Consider the following 19135-nt stretch of genomic DNA (forward strand, 5'->3'; position numbering starts at 1 on the left):
GTCTTGGGAATCATAATTAGAGTTCAGATATTTAAATCTTATGGAGCTATTCTTGCTCAGTGCTGGGCACCCTGCTTGTAGTGGGAATTGACCACAACACAGAATTGGGTCTATGGTATTATTTTGAATCCAACAAATGTCCTATAATTAGATCTCCAAGCCCTGCAAAGACTTACATTCACATTTTGTTTTTTGTCCAGTCAGTAGTCTTATCCTGCTAACACTTACATTTGTGCTTAACTTTATAACTCACCATACATCAAATTAAGTATATGTATATTATGCACTGCAGGATTGGGACCTTAGTTCCCTAGTGTGCAGCACCAGGCTTTTAACTTTTCATATAGCCATATAATTCCCTGCCAAACCAACAGCATTTTTTAGAGTTTTATTTATACTGATACTTCAAAAGCTCTATGGAATGAATAACTAATAATTAAACATTTTAAAGAAAGTTTTTAATTTAAAATATGCATACATTTGAATATACAAAATTATGCAAATTATACATTTAACTAACATAGAAAAATACATCTGGATAACAAGATAAAATGTCAACATATTTTACACAATTTTAAGTGATAGTTACAAATCTGTAATAATCATAAGGTAGACTTTGTGACTGCATTACAATTCTGTCCGTCTCCTCTCTAGTTACTTTGAAATTAACATATATGTACATTTCATTACATGAAGGAAATGTCCTAAAATGAAATTCATTGCTGAAAAATGTAAACAAGATGGCTTCAGTGTAACACATCAAAATGATAATAGCATCTTTTATGTCACTCAAGTGAACACAATTAGCTGTTCCATTTTAATTCCTACTGATAGGGGTTTACAAATAAGAGTGTCAAGCTTTCTGCATTTATTTACAACAATTTCATAAAGGATCCAGCTGTCACTTTTGGGTAATCTATATCAAACGATGAAGCCCAAGTTTTTTGTGCATTCTTCGGCACTTTTTCAAACTGGTTCTAATTTGTGTCCTTAACTATCAGCTTTTCATGACTCCTAGCTAACATCACACTGTTGTGTAGATGAAAAGCTAATAGGACCTCATCCATATTTTGTGCATCCAAGGCTTTCAATTTAAATTTGGTCCCAAGAGGTGAGACAATATCCATCTTTTTCAATGCAAACAAATACTTCTAAGTCTTTACTCCTTACTTTAATTTACACGGGCTTCATGTGTTCAAAACGAAAGCCAGAAGCCTTATTTATAAACAAGCTACAAAAATCTGTGCCACGCTAAATCTTGACATTTACAGTGTAAGCCAAGGAGTGATATTATTTACACATTTTCCAATCCACTTTTTTAGTCACAGGAAGCAGACCAGAAGATGACTATTTTGGGGGGCTTTATTTTTTTCACGTCTGTATCCATCATTGCCAAATCTTTCATTCATAATAAGTGAAATTCACCCCACACAAGACCACTTAAAACTCTAAATTAGTGTTGTCTAGGGCCTTGTGTAGGTGCTCTGCACAAGAGTGAATTTCACCTAATATAAATTAATCTCTCTTTCAACATAGAAAAACAAATCCAAACAGTTCAGATGCTAACATATTTATATTTGGAAATCAGCTGCTACACATGTACAGTTACCCCTTTCATTGCAATTTACATTTACATACCATATTGACATAGCAAGAATCCATGTGACATAGTAACACAATAATGAGCACAGATTTACACCACACAGTAACAACTCTAAATCAAGTCAAGCTCTATACTCTCCTTAGTTCCCCTCTCCTCTGACCACATTGTCCCTGCTGTGCACAGGCAGTGATGATGAGTTAATGATATTTATATATCATATGTGCTGCACAAGTAAAAGACAGGGTGAAATCATGGCCCCATTGAAATCAATGGGAGTTTTACCATGGACTTCAATGGAACCAGGATTTATGCAGCACATCAGAGCTAAGCTGAACTTTCTTTGTTGGTTTGACTCCAACTTTAACATTCCTAGTTGGCTGATAATGACTTATATCATGGATTCCAATGGTAGAATTTGAAGTCGATGTTTTAGTTTTGTATCCTACTTTGGAAACAGCAGTAGATTTTGTAACCTAGGATATGTAAAAGGACAAAAATTCCTGTCCATAATACCATGACTACTGATTTCTAATGCAAATATGTTTGGAGTCCAAGGCACAATATGTCTTAAAGGAATTCTGCTGAATCAGGAAAGAGGTCTGAACAAGTTACTATAATCCCAAAGTCTCTCCTCCCTCTGGCTCCTTAAGGCACTAAAGGATTTCCAAAGGATTAGCTGCAAAAGCCAACATGCACATGTTTTTTCCACCAATGCAAATTCAAAATACTAAAATCCTTCACCTACATACTAGAAATACAGTAGATTTATGAAATATAGATGAGAATTTCCACTTTTTTAGGCCACAAATATCAATGATGCCTTAATAGGAGGTTTATTTTGAGAATTATATTGTGTGTATAAAATATTTCTTAGCCAATTGTATTAGCATACATTTAACATAATTATCATTCAGTGATTCAATCACTATATTTCCAGCATCTGTCAACTGTGTTGGTGCAAATAACAGAATTCAATTTTCCAAGGTGATATAAGGACCATTGGTTGATTAGAAATATGGCATGAGTTATATTTTTAACATCTTGTAATGCTCTGCACAGTAGAGTGTATGGCAATAAGTGAATTAAGAAATAAACCATATTTTATATTTTAAAATGTCCAGTTTGTCAATTCTGTGTATTTTGTTGAAAGTGAGAGCAAAGGGGTATATTGACATAGGAGGACTTAGTAGCAGCATCTTAACATTAATTGCAATTAATTTGGTCAGAAAGATATTGTGCATATAAATCAAGCCAACCAAAGTGCCCAGTTTTACATTTTGAGAAGTAGTTTACTATACACAAGAAAAGCAGCACCTTGTCAAATACAGATAATCAGTAGCTGTTCCATTTTATCCTGTTTGAATTTATCACACACCTAAGCAGGTCAGCCTACTAGAGAGAGAGGCAAAAATAGTTCCTTTGTCCTGCACAAAGTTTGCTTAGTGAAAGCATTTTGAACTGAACAGATTCTATAATAACGAGACTCCGTTTTTTTCTGCTCACCACAAGGCAATTGGAAATTAATCATTATGCTCCCTGCCTGGTCTAACCACAATCCACAAACTCTCATTAATAGCTTTGCTGCTTTATTATTATCATTTGAGTTAAAGATGAGATTTTAATTCCAAATCTTTTGACACACAGAATGAATCCACCCATCTACTAGTTTAATGAGCTAATAGTCTTTTATAATATGGAAGACAATTTTGATATTAGGAGGTGTGCAACTTAAGAGAGGTGAATGTGACATGTGCCACAAAAGAAACATAGCACAATCTATATTCCTTATGCTAATCATTTTTTTACATGGAGTGAATGGCTGAAGGCCTGAGACACTAAAAAATGGACAAGTTCATTATCAACATTTATATTTCATAGTGGGAGACTGTTCATAAATGCCAGGAAACATGCATGATGTCTTAGTTTAACACTTCATTCAAAAATAAGAATTAGGGTCTAATTGTATGCATGTTTTGCAAATGATATATGTGTTGCTTCTCTTCAGGTGGTACAGTATGCTAATGGCAAGAAACCCACATATGACACCGATTTATTTTAAGAGCGCTTATTAGTAGTTAAGCTGCAAATGTTGCCATGCCAACTTGTCATCTATTGCTAACCATAAATGCACATAAATCTAAAAATGCACATAAAATTAAACTGAGATGGGTTTCCTTATTTTATTAGCCACGTTCCTCTCTTCAAAGAATTTCTGAAATTACTGGGAGACTAACCACTGTAGAGCTCAGCACATTTAAAGGTTAGCTCAATTAAAATAACATAAATGAAAGTTTGCAAAATAGTTATCAAAACTGACTGTGCATTACATAACAAGGGGGAAGTTATGTAAATTAGTACCAAATTTTGCTCCCATTCAAGTCAATGGGAGTTTTGCTATTGACTTCAACAGGAGCATGCACAAGCCATTGAAGTAGGACTGTAAACACTCATATGTACCCTTACACTCCAGTCTCATGTGTGCAAGTACATCCAACATATCTTCATGTGCAGATAGATACAATAATATGTGCTTACCCACTTTGGACACATCAATGTGTGTTCTGCATGCATTGTTACCAGTTTGTGGATGCGCACACACAGGACCTGATTCAGCAAAGAACGTAAGCACGGGAGTAATCCAACTAAAATTCAAAGGGACTGCTCAAAGGATTGAAGGTAAGTATGTGCTTATGTGCTTTACTGAATTAAGGCCATAGGGCACAATCCTTCCAACTTCTGAGTGCCTATAGGTCTGGGATGAGTATGACACTTACTCCAGTGGATGTTGAAGGCACTCGGCACCTTGAAAATTGAGTCCATCTACTGCCATATCCTGAGAGGTGCTATGCACCCTGAACGCCCATAAAAAACAGTGGGATTGAGGTCCCATGTGACCCTCATATATGCAAGCTCCCTATAACCACATATGTAGGCATCCAAAGGTTGGGATTTGAGCAAAATATGAGAATTTCCTAAAAATGCATTAAAATATTAAGATTCTGTAAAAGATCTATATTTGATTGGTTTGCATCACCAACTTCCAGTGAAGGATGAGGGTCAGTAAGTCATTGCTGTTTCTCAGTTTTTTCCTTAACAAAGCAGCTGTGGAGGCTGCCAGACTAGACACACCCTTTGTGATATCTTCAGCACTGCATTGCTTTTTCTTTGCATGTCTGATTCATTCTTCCCTGAATAAAAAGAAGGAAAAATACAAATAAGTAACTATAATGCTATGAAATAAATATGCAGCTAGAGTTCCACATTTTATTTATACAGGGATGTTATTCAAGTAAGGCCAAGACAAAACATTTGATAATAAACATTACATTATTTCTAGTCTTGTATAGCATGTCTTGGCATTCATAGGACTCATAAGCTCTAGGCAGACTATGATCAATGGCAATATTGACTGGTTTGGAGACAACACAAATACACTGAAAATGGAGTTATCCCGAATACTTGTATTCTCTAACTGATTCTGGAAGTTTTAGGGTAGGAGACTGCTTCTTAACCTTGGCCAGATCACTACCACCGTTTCCCTACCAGAGCCCACTTGACAATGCAGGAAGGACAGGATGGTCAATCTCCTGACACCAGTTTGCCATCCCCAAATTGAGATCTCCTGAAGTAGGATTAACTGTGTTGAAGATTCTTAAGTGAAACTCACCCCTGTGCAGCAGGCTAGCAAAAATCCAACGCAACACATAAGTCTCACTTTTTAAATCCTCAAATTAGGGAGTATGTAGGACTTAAGTGGTTCATTGGCCTTGAGCTGGGTCCCTTAGTGCTGAGCAGGGGGGCAGTCCCGATTTTTGGAAGCACAGGTACCCTGCCCTCACTAGCATGACCTCACACATATGGTGCATGTGAGGTCTCAGTGTGTGGAGGACATCATTTTACTCTACAAAATGGCATCCTCCATGAGGCTGCAAGGAGGATGCCATTTTGTTTCTGTATAATTGCTGGAATGGCATTCTGGCCCCAATACACCGCTGCTGTTGAGTGGTCACATAGGCTCAGAGTAGCACAGATACATAGGAACAGTGACACTGAGAATTACAATACCCAACCTTTAGGCATCTAGAAAATTACAGGAACATAAAGGAATCCACAAAGCCTTAGTTAGGCACCTATGCTCCCTACGCATTGAAAGAGGAGAACTAGATGCCTTAGACCGCAATTCACAAAAGACAGCACAGGAGGCAGCCAGTGGGAGATGCCGATGAGGGGCACCTAAACCCCACCCCTCTCATGGAGATAGGCACCTAAATCCAGGCTGCAGGGAGGCACCTACCTCTGCTAGTGATTCCCAAATGGGAGCCCCTCTCCTGAAGTGACATGGCTTAGGCACTTGAGCTACTTTTCATGAGAATGTTTGAGGCAGGCACCTCACACCACACAAAGCAGCTGGAAGAGGTCGTTGGGGTGCCCACTTTATAACTTTTAGTCCAGTGGTTAGATTACTTGCCTGGGACATGGGAGATACAGTTCAATTCCCCCCCTGCCACTTGATGGGGAGAAAGGATTTGAAGAGGCCCCTCCCAACTCTCAGGAGTATGTTCTAACCACTGAGCTATGGTTTAGACAGTCTGATGTAAACTACCCTCAATCTCTCCTGTTGAAGCTGTTCCACTATGAGTAAATAACACTGGTCTATAATTTTTGAGAAGCCGTCTGCTTCAGAGATAAAATGTGCTATTTATTATGTATTTTGATGTGCTGAATTCAAATATGACAATTAAAACAACTGATTGGCTACTGTTTCTAAGATATTTAAGTTTTTACATTTTATGTCTATGTATATTGTGTAGATAGTAGAGTTTTAATCATAAATTGTAAACCTAGGTCTTTTCATGTGTTTATGGTTGCTTTACATGATAATATTTCACCTGTCCTGTTTATGTAACACTTTAAAAATCAGCAAAAGGGTTATATAAATAAAATTTATTATGAAACAAAAGGCTTTCCATGCCGTCTTTTCCTTGCCACGCAGTGCATGGTCAAATGCATCATCTCGAAGAAGTTCACGAATCTGAGGACCAACAAAGACACCTTCCTTTATCTTGGCTTCACTTAACCTTGGAAATTTTCCATGGAGGTACTTGAAAGGTGCTTGTGTTTTGTCAATGGTCTTGACAAAGTTCTTCATCAGACCCAGCTTGATGTGTAAGGGTGGTAACAAAATCTTCCTTGATTCAACAAGTGGTGGATGCTGAACACTTTCCCTCCCAGGCTCCAATGACTGTCGGAGTGGCCAATCTTTCTTGATGTAGTGGAATCTCTTGCACGACTATCCCATTTGCAGAGAAAACAGCAGTACTTTGTGTATCCAGTTTGCACACCAAGCAAGAGAGCAACAACCTTCAAATCGCCACGAAGCTGCCACTGATGTTGGTCATAGTTTATGCACCTCAAAAGTTGTTTCATGTTGTCATAGGTTTCCTTCATATGGACTGCATGACCAACTGGAATTGATGGCAAAACATTGCCATTATGCAGTAAAACAGATTTAAGACTTGTCTTCGATGAATCAATGAACAGTCTCCACTCATCTGGATCGTGAACGATGTTGAGGACTGCCATCACACCATCGATGTTGTTGCAGGCTACAAGATCACCTTCCATGAAGAAGAATGGGACAAGATCCCTTTGACGGTCACGGAACATGGAAACCCTAACATCACCTGCCAGGAGATTCCACTGCTGTAATCTGGAGCCCAACAGCTCTGCCTTACTCTTGGGTAGTTCCAAATCCCTGACAAGGTCATTCAGTTCACCTTGTGTTATGAGGTGTGGTTCAGAAGAGGAGGATGGGAGAAAATGTGGGTCCTGGGACATTGATGGTTCAGGACCAGAAGTTTCATCCTCTTCCTCTTCCAGGACCAGAAGTTTCATCCTCTTCCTCGTCTGACTCAAGTGAGAATGATTCTGGTGCATCAGAAACCGGCAGTCCTTCTCTGTGGGGTACTGGGCATATAGCTGATGGACTGTTTGGATAATGCACAGTCCACTTTTTCTTCTTTGACACACCTTTCTCAACTGGAGGCACCATGCAGAAGTAACAATTGCTGGTATGATCTGTTGGCTCTCTCCAAATCATTGGCACTGCAAAAGGCATAGATTTCCTTTTCCTGTTCAACCACTGGCGAAGATTTGTTGCACAAGTGTTGCAGCATATGTGTGGGGCCCACTTCTTGTCCTGATCTCCAATTTTGCAGCCAAAATAAAGGTGATAGGCTTTCTTAACCAGAGTGGTTATATTGCGCTTTTGTGATGCAAAAGTCACTTCACCACAAACATAGAAGTTATCTGCACTGTTCACACAAGTACGAGGCATCTCTGCTCACTTTGGCTAAACAGAAATGTGTCCCTTTGCAAAATCAAACACTGACAAATAAGAGAGCACGACACTGTATGATTTCTAGAGCTGATATAGGGCAATTTGTTCAGCAGAGTGATGTAAGCTTTGTTATGATTGCATCATCCATGACTTCTAGGAATAACATGATGCAATTCATATCATGTATGACGCAATACCAGCTTCAGATTGCATCATTCATTGTTTTGCCTAAAAAGCAAGTACTGTCCAAACCCAGTCATAGATTTATTCATAGATCCAGTCAAAGATGTATTTTAGTTATTTCTGGTTTAAATTGAGATCCCTTCCCTTTATAACTCACTTATCCTCCGCCATTCCCAAGTCAAGGGTCATATATACTGACCCAATAGCATATCTTGAAAACTAGAGCCAATCAACAATTTTAAGCATCATTTTCATTCTCAGTGAACCAGAATTAGTAAAGTTTGACTAACATTTATTTCAGAAGCATTTTGGCTGTAGAGCAGTGTAATTAAAGAGTGATTAGAGTCATAGAGTTTAAGGCCACAATACCTATAGCCCAGTGGTTAGGGACCTCACCTGACAAGTGGGAGACCCCTGTTCAAATCTTTTCTCCCCACCAGGCAGAGGGAGGAATTGAACTTGGGTCTCCCAAATCCCAGTCAGGTACCCTAACCCATTGGGCTAAAAGTTATAAGGTTGGCAGCACCACGGTCTTCTCCTCCTCTGGTCAGACTTTGAGTGGGACCTGATCCAGAAGGTGGCCTATGAGCACCCCTACCAGATCAGATCCTGCATGTGAATTAGGTGGCAAATATCTATTTTGCTTGGTTCATGAATTGCTGTGGGGCTTAGGCAAAAGATAGGTGTCTGGATGCCTAGAGTGAGGTAGCAGGGTGCGTGCTCAAAGGCAGAAATTTAATTACCTAGAGAACTTCTATCCTGACATATGTAAGTGTTAAGCGAGTTTAGGTGCCTACAGAGTTTGGCAGGAGTTTTGTGAATCGTGGTGGACCTAAATCTGGAGTTTAGGCACCTAAGTACCTTTGGGATACCAGGTCTTAGTGCAGTGGAGTCCCCACCTACCTTACACCTTAGAACTCCATCTTGGGCCCTTAATAATGCATCAGTTGAGACTTGCTTCCCCCCATGCCAAACACCTTCCTATTGCCTTCCCAAGACGTCTTATCCTTTCTCAGTGCAAAGTAATTCAAAGGCTGGATCTAGGCTATAAACAAACAGTCTTTGGGACTGCTTTCCTCTTTAAGCACACACAGGCTTTTGGAGTTCCTTCTCATCTCCAGAAGAAATAAAGCAAAGCTGGTGAGCAAACGGCTATGAAAACACAGTCTTTTGGGGCTTTCTCCTCTTCTTTGGATTACAACCTTTCTGGGAAGACTATAGTCAAACCTAGAACAAATAAAACATACTTACAACATCTTAGATATTACAGCACTCACCGTCGGCAACTACCAAGAGATGTTTTCATGTCACCATGCACCCTGGTATCATCTAATACATATTTACTAATTATTAACCCAGAAAAGTATCTGATATCTTAGTGGCACAGCCAGTCTAACATTTTGAAATCAGTCTGCAGAAGTATTTTTCATTCACTTCCTTTTATACATAACTAAAGCCGCTCCACTGTGATCTGATCATTATGCACAGGACCAACCTGAGGATTTGGGGGAGGATCAGTCAGATGATTATGTGGCCCTCTTAAAATCTAGTCTCATTTTAGAATATAAAGGGGTTGCTCTGTGTGGGCTACTGCTCTTCAGAAGTGGTGCTCAGCTGTTTGCACAGGAATCAATCACAGTTGCCCACACTGACTAGCCCTTTTAAAGGGAAGACTGTCCAAACAGGACTGGGAGGTCTTGGCGCTTCCATGTCCAACATATTCTATGAATCTCCCTTCAACTATCACTGTTTTCTCTTTACTGCTTTTTTTCTCTCTTTCTTTTAATAGCATCTTTTCCTTTTCTCTATCATCTTCTTTTTCACAGTCACTCCATCCTATGTTGCATAGCCCTGTTGCTCATTTCCATGTAACATTGTCTATTGCTTCCTTGATTCTCTTATTTGTTCTTTTTGCCCCCTTTGCATTCCTATCTTTCTGGAATTTCTGCTGCTCACCTATACACCATTCTATCCCTGCTGATCCTTTTCTCTAAGCAACAATGGCAACATATATCATTATTATAGTGCTTTGCAAATATTAACTAACTAGTCCTCACAGCTGCCTTGTCAGATAGGTACTGCATTTTTGTACATGGTTTGTGGAAAAGGAAAGATATGTTTATGGTGCTGTTTTATCAAATGATAATGCTGACTAAACATTTGCAAAGTGGTTAGGCACACGGGTGCAGCTTTCAATCATAGTACTCAGGAGCATACGGATTTCATATTATAGAACAGAATAGCTTCCTAAGGATTCTAATATTTGTACTTCTGATGTGCTGAAAGCTACTGGCTCCATATTCTTTGTTTGTGCTAGTGCACATTCTTGGGTAATGATGCAAAGGCTAGACTCTTTTTCTGTCCCACCCCAGTATAAGGGCAATCAATTTCAGTCACCAAAATACAGAACTAGTGCAGATGGTCATTAAACAAGACCTCTTTCTCTGTGGCATTGAAATCTTGAAGGGACCTTATAAACTAAAATATAAGATTGTGCAACCTGACCCCTGCACCCCATCAACACCTTGGGACATTGCAAGAGGGACATGAAAGGATTTTATCACAAATAAGTAGGATTATACCACTGAACTGGACAAAATAATAATGTTATATCAAGAAATCACAGGATTAATAGAAAGATAAGAATGCCTGATGTTGAATGGAAAACTGGCTCTGCTAGGTGAATTGCAGATACTTTTCAAGCTGGGGGAAGGGATAGCTCAGTGGTTTGAGCATTGGCCTGCTAAACCCAGGGTTGTGATCTCAATCCTTGAGGGGGGCCCCTTAGGGATCTGGAGCAAAATCAGTACTTGGTCCTGCTAGTGAAGGCAGAGGGCTGGACTCAATGGCCTTTCATGGTCCCTTCCAGTTCTATGAGATAGATATATCTCCACATTTTATTATATTATATTTTTACATAAGGATTATCTCCATAATATGTTTGGGATTGGTACTTGGATTATTTCTCACATAATAAAAGCTAGGGTCAGCTTTCATTTGCTCACCTGACATTCTCCAAACCTTTAATGACCTCTGTGTTTGTTAGCTGTTTGCACTTATTTGCTCCAGCTGTTCCTGCCCCTCCTCCCTCAATGTACTATACCTGTGAAACATTTATAAAGATGTTTTCAGGAAATTTGAGGTTAAAGGATGTCAGCATTTCGTCCCCCTGAAAATTTCCTTTCTTGTGGAATTTCAGGTGAGTGACTGTGATGGGGCCACTTGCCTCTTGTGAACGCCTCCTGCTGGCACTCTTTGCTTTGTGCTGCTTGTCTGTCTAAAAGAAAAGGGAATATGTGCACAACTGCACAACAAAAGGAGCATCTGCAGCAGCAAAGCTGTCTGTTCCCAAACCCCTCTCAGAGTGTTTTCAAAGCATTATTGATTTTTGGAATTGTTCACGGCACACACACTCATGAGACTTAAGGTGATGACTAAATACCTCTTCCCTTTGTAGATAACTATAAATATAAGGCTTATTTAAGATCCTAAATGATGACAAAATACAGAGGCATGCTTTTTTTTCTGACTGTGTCAGAGAGGACAAAGTGCAGCCACTCCCTCTGAGAGTGGGATCAAAATGGCTTCTGCTGACCCTTCCTAGTATGTGAGGTAGGCTCAACTCAGCAGTAAACAAGAAAAAAACAGCATGTGATTCTAACCATTTCACTTCCGCTGTGTGATCAACCTCAGTGAAAAACTTTCAATTTGGAATGCATTGGAACGCTGCCTCACAATGGTCTCAGACACTTCATACATTTAGAGCCACCTTCATCAGTATGTTCCCAGTGCTGTGTGCGGCTCTATGTATAAATAGCACCCATAAAAGCCATCTTCAAGCCAGCTTTCCAGCTGCTTTATGTCACTAGAGAGGTGCAAACAGACCGCAACATACCAGTGAATCTGGCTCTTTATGTTAAACATTGATGAAAATAACACTGCGGTGACACTTTTTTTGAAGATACTGAAGGCTCAGGAAGCAGTTCACACTTCCTGAACGGCAAATTCCAAGTTTTATTAATTTCCAGTGGAAAGTGCTGCTCAGCTTTAGCTCTGCTCTTCCTACGGACTGGAAATTCCTCTCACTTTTGCACCCAATTGAGGCTCTACTGGCTTCCATGGCATCACTCCTGATTTACACTAGTGTGAGAGGAGAAACAGGCATTACAGACTTGTGCACCTAATGTCATTTACTAACAGCTGCATTGAAAACTCCAAGGGTAGAACAGATATTTTATGCAATACAGCTAACAGAGCTATATTCAGGCACTTTTCCATTTAAATTGCAGAAAAGCAAACTTCTACGTGGCATTATCTTAGTAGAAAAAGATCCATGGTAAATGATTTCTTACGTGTTCCAGGGTATTTTCAGATATGTTCTAATACACAAAATCTTTGTTTACAATAAATATGATGACCCATCAATGACAAAACGGACAAAAAATGTACAATTGCAAGAAAAGGAATTAGAACAAATCTGTATTTAGTAATGAAACACATGGGAACGCTTATGTTACTAGTGTAGGGTGACCAGATGTCCCGATTTTATAGGGACAGTCCCGATTTTGGGGTCTTTTTCTTATATAGGCTCCTATTACCCCCCACCCCCTTCCCGATTTTTCACGTTTGCTGTCTGGTCACCCTATACTAGTGGCTTATTGATATTTATGAAAACCCTTTGATTTCTTTGTTTCAAAAAATCAAATGGTATTCCATGTACTCTTTTCATTAGTGGCCTGCTGTTCTTAAACTTCGTTTTTAATTGATGGATTCATGGGAGAGCTCGAGATGTGCTGATTCTCATTAAACTGCAGTAGAAATGTATTGATCCCACTTACAAACAAAGGACAACAAAGCTTACTTATATTTCACAGAGATGCAAAAGCTTTCCCAGTTGCATCCATGGAAAAGAAAAAAAGCATTGCAGTTGTTGAAATTGTGAATCAATTATCTTTTCCTTTATTAGCAAGGTGTAAGACTATTATCTATTTTCATTTTAAAAACTGCATAGAGTGTAAAGTTTATGGACCTGATTTAAAACTGCTTTACTCTAGGTATATGCCAGTTTGTTCCAATGAAACAATGTAGCTACACTGGTGTAAAACTGAAGTAAACAGTGGTGAATAAGGCATTTTTTAGTTTGACTGTGTGTTAAATATGGAGGTTACTTACTTGTAATTGGAGTTCTTCAAGATGCACTCTGCATATTCACACTCTTGGGGATGGCTCCAATCCAGAGCAGCTAGGTTGGTGGAACCTTCTAGTAGCGGTGCCTGTTAGAGGTGCCTCGCATCTCCCTTTCTGTCCCTAATGCTCCCACCGCAGCCTGGGCATAGTTACAAGAGGGGTATGGCTCAGTTGACACCTCGGTTCCTTCCAAACAGTAATGTGGAATACCAAATGATGACACAATTATGACTACAGAGAAGCAGGGAAGGCAGGTGGGCAGCTTGAATATGCAAAGTGCATCCTCTCCAGTTACAGGTAAGGAACGTCCACATCTTCTTCAAGTGCCCTCTGCATAGTCCCACTTCTGGGAAAGTGTGATGAACAGTATCTCAATAAGGAAGGAAGGACAGAGCCCTACTTGAACAATGATTGAAGTCCCACCCTACCAAAACAAGCACTGGACCTGGATTCCAAATCTAGAGCATAGTGAGTTGTAAAAGTGTGCATTGTTTTCCATATGGCAGCCTTGCAATCTCAACAATAGCAACGTGCTTGAGAAATGCTATAGATGTGGCCACCCCACTGGTACTATGAGCTCTAAGAAGATCAGGAGGGGAAAGCGAAGGTGATCTAAAGCTCTCCTCAATACAAAGTCTGACCCATCTAGATAGTGATTGAGCTGAAGTGGCCCTATCTTTTGAAGAACCTGTATAAGAGATAAACAATTTAGAAGAAGATCTGAAGACCTGGTTCTATCCACGTAACATGAGAACTCTTTTTGTGAATAAGGAATGTACTCTAGCATCTCCCTTACTCATATGAGGTTTCAGGAAAAAATAAAGATACGTTAATATATTGATTTACATTTAAATTGGAGGCAATCTTTGGAATGAATCTGGAGTGTGGAGTAAGGACCACCCTGTCCCTATGAAAAATAGTATAGGGAGTATCAGCCATTAGTGAATGCAATTCACTAATTCCTCTAGCAGCGGTGATATATCAATTGAGTCAATACTATCTTCAACTTCCACAAGGGGACAGGATCTCTAGTGGGCGGATAGAGATTCAATAGACAAACACCTATAGGAATGGTTTAGATAATATAGTCCTCCCATGAGTGCAGGGGACTGGACTAGATGACCTCTCGAGGTCCCTTCCGATCCTATGATTCTATGATTGCTATTATGAAAGCTATTTTTGTTAAAGGTGAAAAAAGGAGCAATCTTGTAGTGGATCAAAGAGGGTCAGACATCAATTGAGTCAATACTAACTTCAACTTCCACATGGGGACAGGATCTCTAGTGGGTGTCTAGAGATTCAATAGACCTTTCAAAAACTTCTTCACCATGTCATGTGAGAAAATTGTCTCTCTCTAACCTCTGTATGTACCGATGAAATAGACACAAAGTGTTCTCTAATAGATGACACAGATATACCCTCTTTTTTAAGTGTAATAAATATTCTAAGATCATCTGTGTGGGGACTGAAACTGGATTTACATTCCTAATTTCTACCCAAATAACAAATCTTTTCCATTTGCAGTCATAACACCTTCTAGTCGAGGGTTTCCTAGCATTAATAAAAATTTGCTGAACTTCAGTGGAGCAGGAAATTTCTATTTCTGTCAAAGTCATCTTGCCCAAGCTGTTAGATGTAGAGATGCGAGGTCTGGGTGGAGCACTTTCTCCTGTTGCTGTGATAAAAGATCCATTGATAGTGGCAGAGTCCAGTAGTTGCCCTTGGATAAGAGGAGTAGGTCGGTGTGCCATTGTTGTCTTGGCTATTCCAGAGCATCGAAGATCATGCTAGTAAAATTTTGCTTTACTTTGTTTAGAACTTTGGAAACCAAAGCAAATGGGGGAAATGCATATATTAGATCCGATCCATTCCCCGTTTAGGAGAAAAGTGTCTGTCAAAGACTGGCTGTCCGCGCCCGCTCATGAGCAAAACAGAGGGCATTTTGTAGTGAAACTGGTGGCAAACAGATCTATAGTCAAGAACCCCCAATTGAAGATATCCTGAATTACTGGGTTTTTTTACAGACCATTCATACATCTGAGATGATTCTCTGCTGAGGCTTTCTCTTAAAACGTGTAAAGCTATCGGGGAAATTTTGTACAGTATGCACCAATCCCATAGTTCTGTCACTTCTTTGCACAGTTGGATCGAATGAGTCCTCCATTGTTTGTTCACGTAATAAACTGCAGCCATGTTGTTTGTGGCAACCTGGATAACTAAATTGTGTATCTGTGAAAGGAATGCTTTTAGGGCCAAATGGATAGCCCACAGCTCCAATACATTTATATTAACTGGTATTCTTTGAAACTCCTTGAAAGTCCTGTACTACCTGAGTGTGGACATGTGCCCTCCAGCCTGTCTTTGATGCATCCATGGTTACTATTAGGCATAAGTCCTAGAAAGCTAGCTGTGGACTGAGTCTATTTTAATTTTCCCAGTGTATCATCTATCTTAATGCTAAATAATCCATTTCCTTTGAAAGGTAAGTCCTCTATTTTAGCCCTGGTGTCTAGTGGAAGAGAGGATGAACATAGCCAGGCATGTCTATGATGAAATATTGCTATTGCCAGCAATCTAGAGGCAGTATCAAACTCTTCACACGGTGCCCTAAAGGCATGTTTGGCCACATTTTGGCCTTCATGAATAATGGCTGATGTTAATTTCCTTTGGTCCTCTGGTAGATGTTTGGTAAAAAGAGACATCTTCTCCCACAATCAAAACTGCTATCTACCATCACAGCTTGTTAGCTGGCTACACACATATTCAAGGATGCAGAAGAAAATAACTTTCTGCCTAAGAGTCTAATTTTCTTCTTTCTTTATCCAATGGGATAGAAGGTTGAAAGCCTGATCTCAGTCTCTGAAGTGTAGGTGCTATGACAAGGGAGTTCATCTGAGGATGCACATGAAAATGAGAAAGCCCATGTTGGGGAAGTTGATATAGCTCATCAGCGTTTTTGGAAACTGGTTGACACCAGAAGGGTTTGGACCAAAGGGACTTTGCCAGTTGCCATAACCCTTCTAATATGGTCAAATTCAGCATTGATGCCATCCTATCCACTAACTCATGGAACTGAATTGTGTCCTAAGAGGGAGATGAGGCTGCTGTCATTCCAACATTGTCATCAGGAGATGAGCTGCTTTGCAATTCTCCTGAATCATAAGGAAACTCATCTTGTGGAGATCCCTCTTGGTATTCTTCTTCTGAGGTAACCTCCTGTTCTGATGGTCTTGGACCCATGCCTGAAGGATCCTGACCTCTCTGTTCCATAGAATGTGGTGGAATTTGTTCTAGCTCTGGAGAGTCAAGTGATCTAATATGTGTAGAAAATTGAGGAGTTGGCCAATGTGTCCATGGTATCCAGGGAGGCATAGGCCGTAATCTTGCCAGCTTGTCCAGTCTGGTATAGCAGTGTATGAAGGATATCTGGGATATTTGGGATCCCTCCGCAGAACACTTCTTCCAGGAAATGAACATCCAGTCAACACCCATACTGGATCCAACTCAACCTCTGACCTGATCCCAAAGCCACTGGTGCAACTGTGATGTGGGAATCCTAAACAGAGAAGGCGAGGAACGCTGAGGGGTTTTAGGTGAAAGAGGGAGTGAAGCCAGGGAACTTTCTCTGACAGCCTCTTGTCTAGGTCTCTTGTCTGGTGGAGATTATGTCTCAGTTGGATCCATAGAAGGATACAGATCCAGTTGAATCTGAGCCATCAGTGCATCAGTGATCCTTTGTTGATGGATCCCCAGGCTTTGATTTTAGGCCCATAGATTTGGATACAGGTCTGGAACTGGAGACCCTGAACTCTGATTCCATCCCATATGAGTGACCAGAAAAGCTGCTAGAGATATGCTTAGCTTTCTTAGAACTCCAGAAGATGTTCTGTGCATGGACCCTTATGACTCCTGTCCAAATCCAGGGCTGGTGTAGGTTGTACCTTGGCTGAGGTCATATCCAAGGATCTGAGCATCGGAGCCTCAACTGACTTGAAATCGCAGTCTGGCACCAAAGCCAAAGCTCTTATCACAGATCTGGATGACTTCTTGGATCTGGAAGTAGACACAGCTGACTCCAATCTCCTACTTTTTCCGCCGGATCCCTTTGAGGTCTCAGATCTGGCAGGCATAGCAGTTAGTGCCTCCTGTAACAGAAGGAGCTGCAGTCTGTTTTGTCCTTCCTTCCTGGCTCAGAGGGTGAATGTGCTGCATATTTGGCAGCATGCCAGTTAGTGTTCTTTACACAAGCATTTCAAGCATTGTACATGCGCATCAGAGGAAGGAAAGACTGCCGGACATGGCCCATATATCTTGAAGCTGTATTTCCTTGTCCATCATAGTTATAATCGATTTCTAGTCTAATTAACAAAAAGAAATTTTGTTATAGCTATAAACTATACTAATTACTTAACTGCTAAATTCTTACAGTATCTACTCATCTAAAACTATTACTATCACTAGCCTATTTATTTATTATCTATGTATTTTATTTTAGTTTAGGCTATGGCAGAAACTATAGAAAGAAGCAGATGTAAGATAGTTCATGTCCTAATGCTGCAGCTTTTGGAAGGAACTGAGTCAGCAATGGCACCAATGCCCCTCCTATAGCCACCTCCCATGTCTGGCGCAAGTGCTAGGGACAGTAAGGGAGGGGCGAGGGGCTTCCAATGGGCACTACTGCTAGAAAATTCCACCGTCCTAGCTGCATGGGATCAGTGCACCCCCAAGAGCAGGAATATGCAGCGGGCTCTCGAGGAAGAAATGTTTGTTCTTTAAACAATGTCATCAGATCCAAAGTACGTAAAAGTTATGAACAGTGCCCCCATTGCTCAGGTTATGGAAATCTTTGGGTAAAATATCATGCTCTCTAATTTTCATGTTGCTTGAAGAAGAACAATTCTTATAAAGTTCTAATTGGGGCTGGATGAACACAGTAAAAAAAAAAAAAAAAGGACGTGCAAATATCCGCACAAATTTGCATGAACAGTGAAATTCACTTCGGGTCAATTGCCATTCTGTAACTGCAACCTACCTTTTTTTTTTATCATGTTCTGCGAACGTGCATAGGACAGATACATTTGTTTGCAAGAATATCTGTGAAAGTGGATATTCTTGCGAATACTCATGTATGCATGCTGGGGCATAACAGTAAAGCTGGAAATGCTTGCAAAGCAATCCACGATCACTTTGATTTCTATCCTCTTGTTTTTGAACATTTCAGTCTTTTTAAACAGCAAATAGAAACAACACCATGTGACTCAGGTGACCAATCACCAGCAAAAAATATTTGAAGATGCAGTTAAAGCAGATAGTTTGCAAACAACACAAAGGCTGAAATACATTTATGTAAAGCAATAAAAAAAATGAAAATAAACAAATTAACAAAAAAATCAAAGCTTCTTTGAAGATAATTTTGATGCAAAGAAAAGGGCTAGATTCAGATAAAAGAATGTTCACCCAACTCTATGTCTAATTAAAGAGCACCCCTATTCCATCTTGAAAGACTCAATTAAGACATCCTTGCATTCAAAGTATCCTATCATGGGTCCCCTGTTCCTTTACTAATTTCATTTTCATGTAAAGCCATCACTCCATTTTTATACCATAGATCATTTATTAGTCTTGAAAACTCTATGGATGTTTACTAGGTATAGTTTGGATTTTTTGTTGTTGTTCCAAAGGTAAACTAAGGACATGGATCTAGTGTTATTTACCTCTCATTAAAACAATTATAATGGATTTAAAGGCTAATAACCACATATTAACCTCATACAACAGATAAAATAACAGTATGGCACCACTTACACGTGAGACATAGCTTT

The 19135-nt window shown here is 39.8% G+C and overlaps 1 protein-coding gene across 2 annotated transcripts in view; it reads right to left on the bottom strand.

Annotated features, from left to right (window-relative positions):
- Window positions 1-436: 436 nt before the first annotated feature.
- Window positions 437-19135, bottom strand: part of C5H4orf50 (chromosome 5 C4orf50 homolog) — a 125890-nt gene continuing 107191 nt past the window's right edge. For both annotated transcript variants that reach the window (XR_010601917.1, XM_065598194.1), the window contains one exon: window positions 437-4791. The gene's annotated coding sequence lies outside the window, so the exon portion shown is untranslated. The remainder of the gene's footprint in view (window positions 4792-19135) is intronic.

The sequence above is a fragment of the Chrysemys picta genome, chromosome 5 (assembly GCF_011386835.1).
Source record: "Chrysemys picta bellii isolate R12L10 chromosome 5, ASM1138683v2, whole genome shotgun sequence".
In the NCBI taxonomy this organism is placed as follows: domain Eukaryota; kingdom Metazoa; phylum Chordata; order Testudines; family Emydidae; genus Chrysemys; species Chrysemys picta.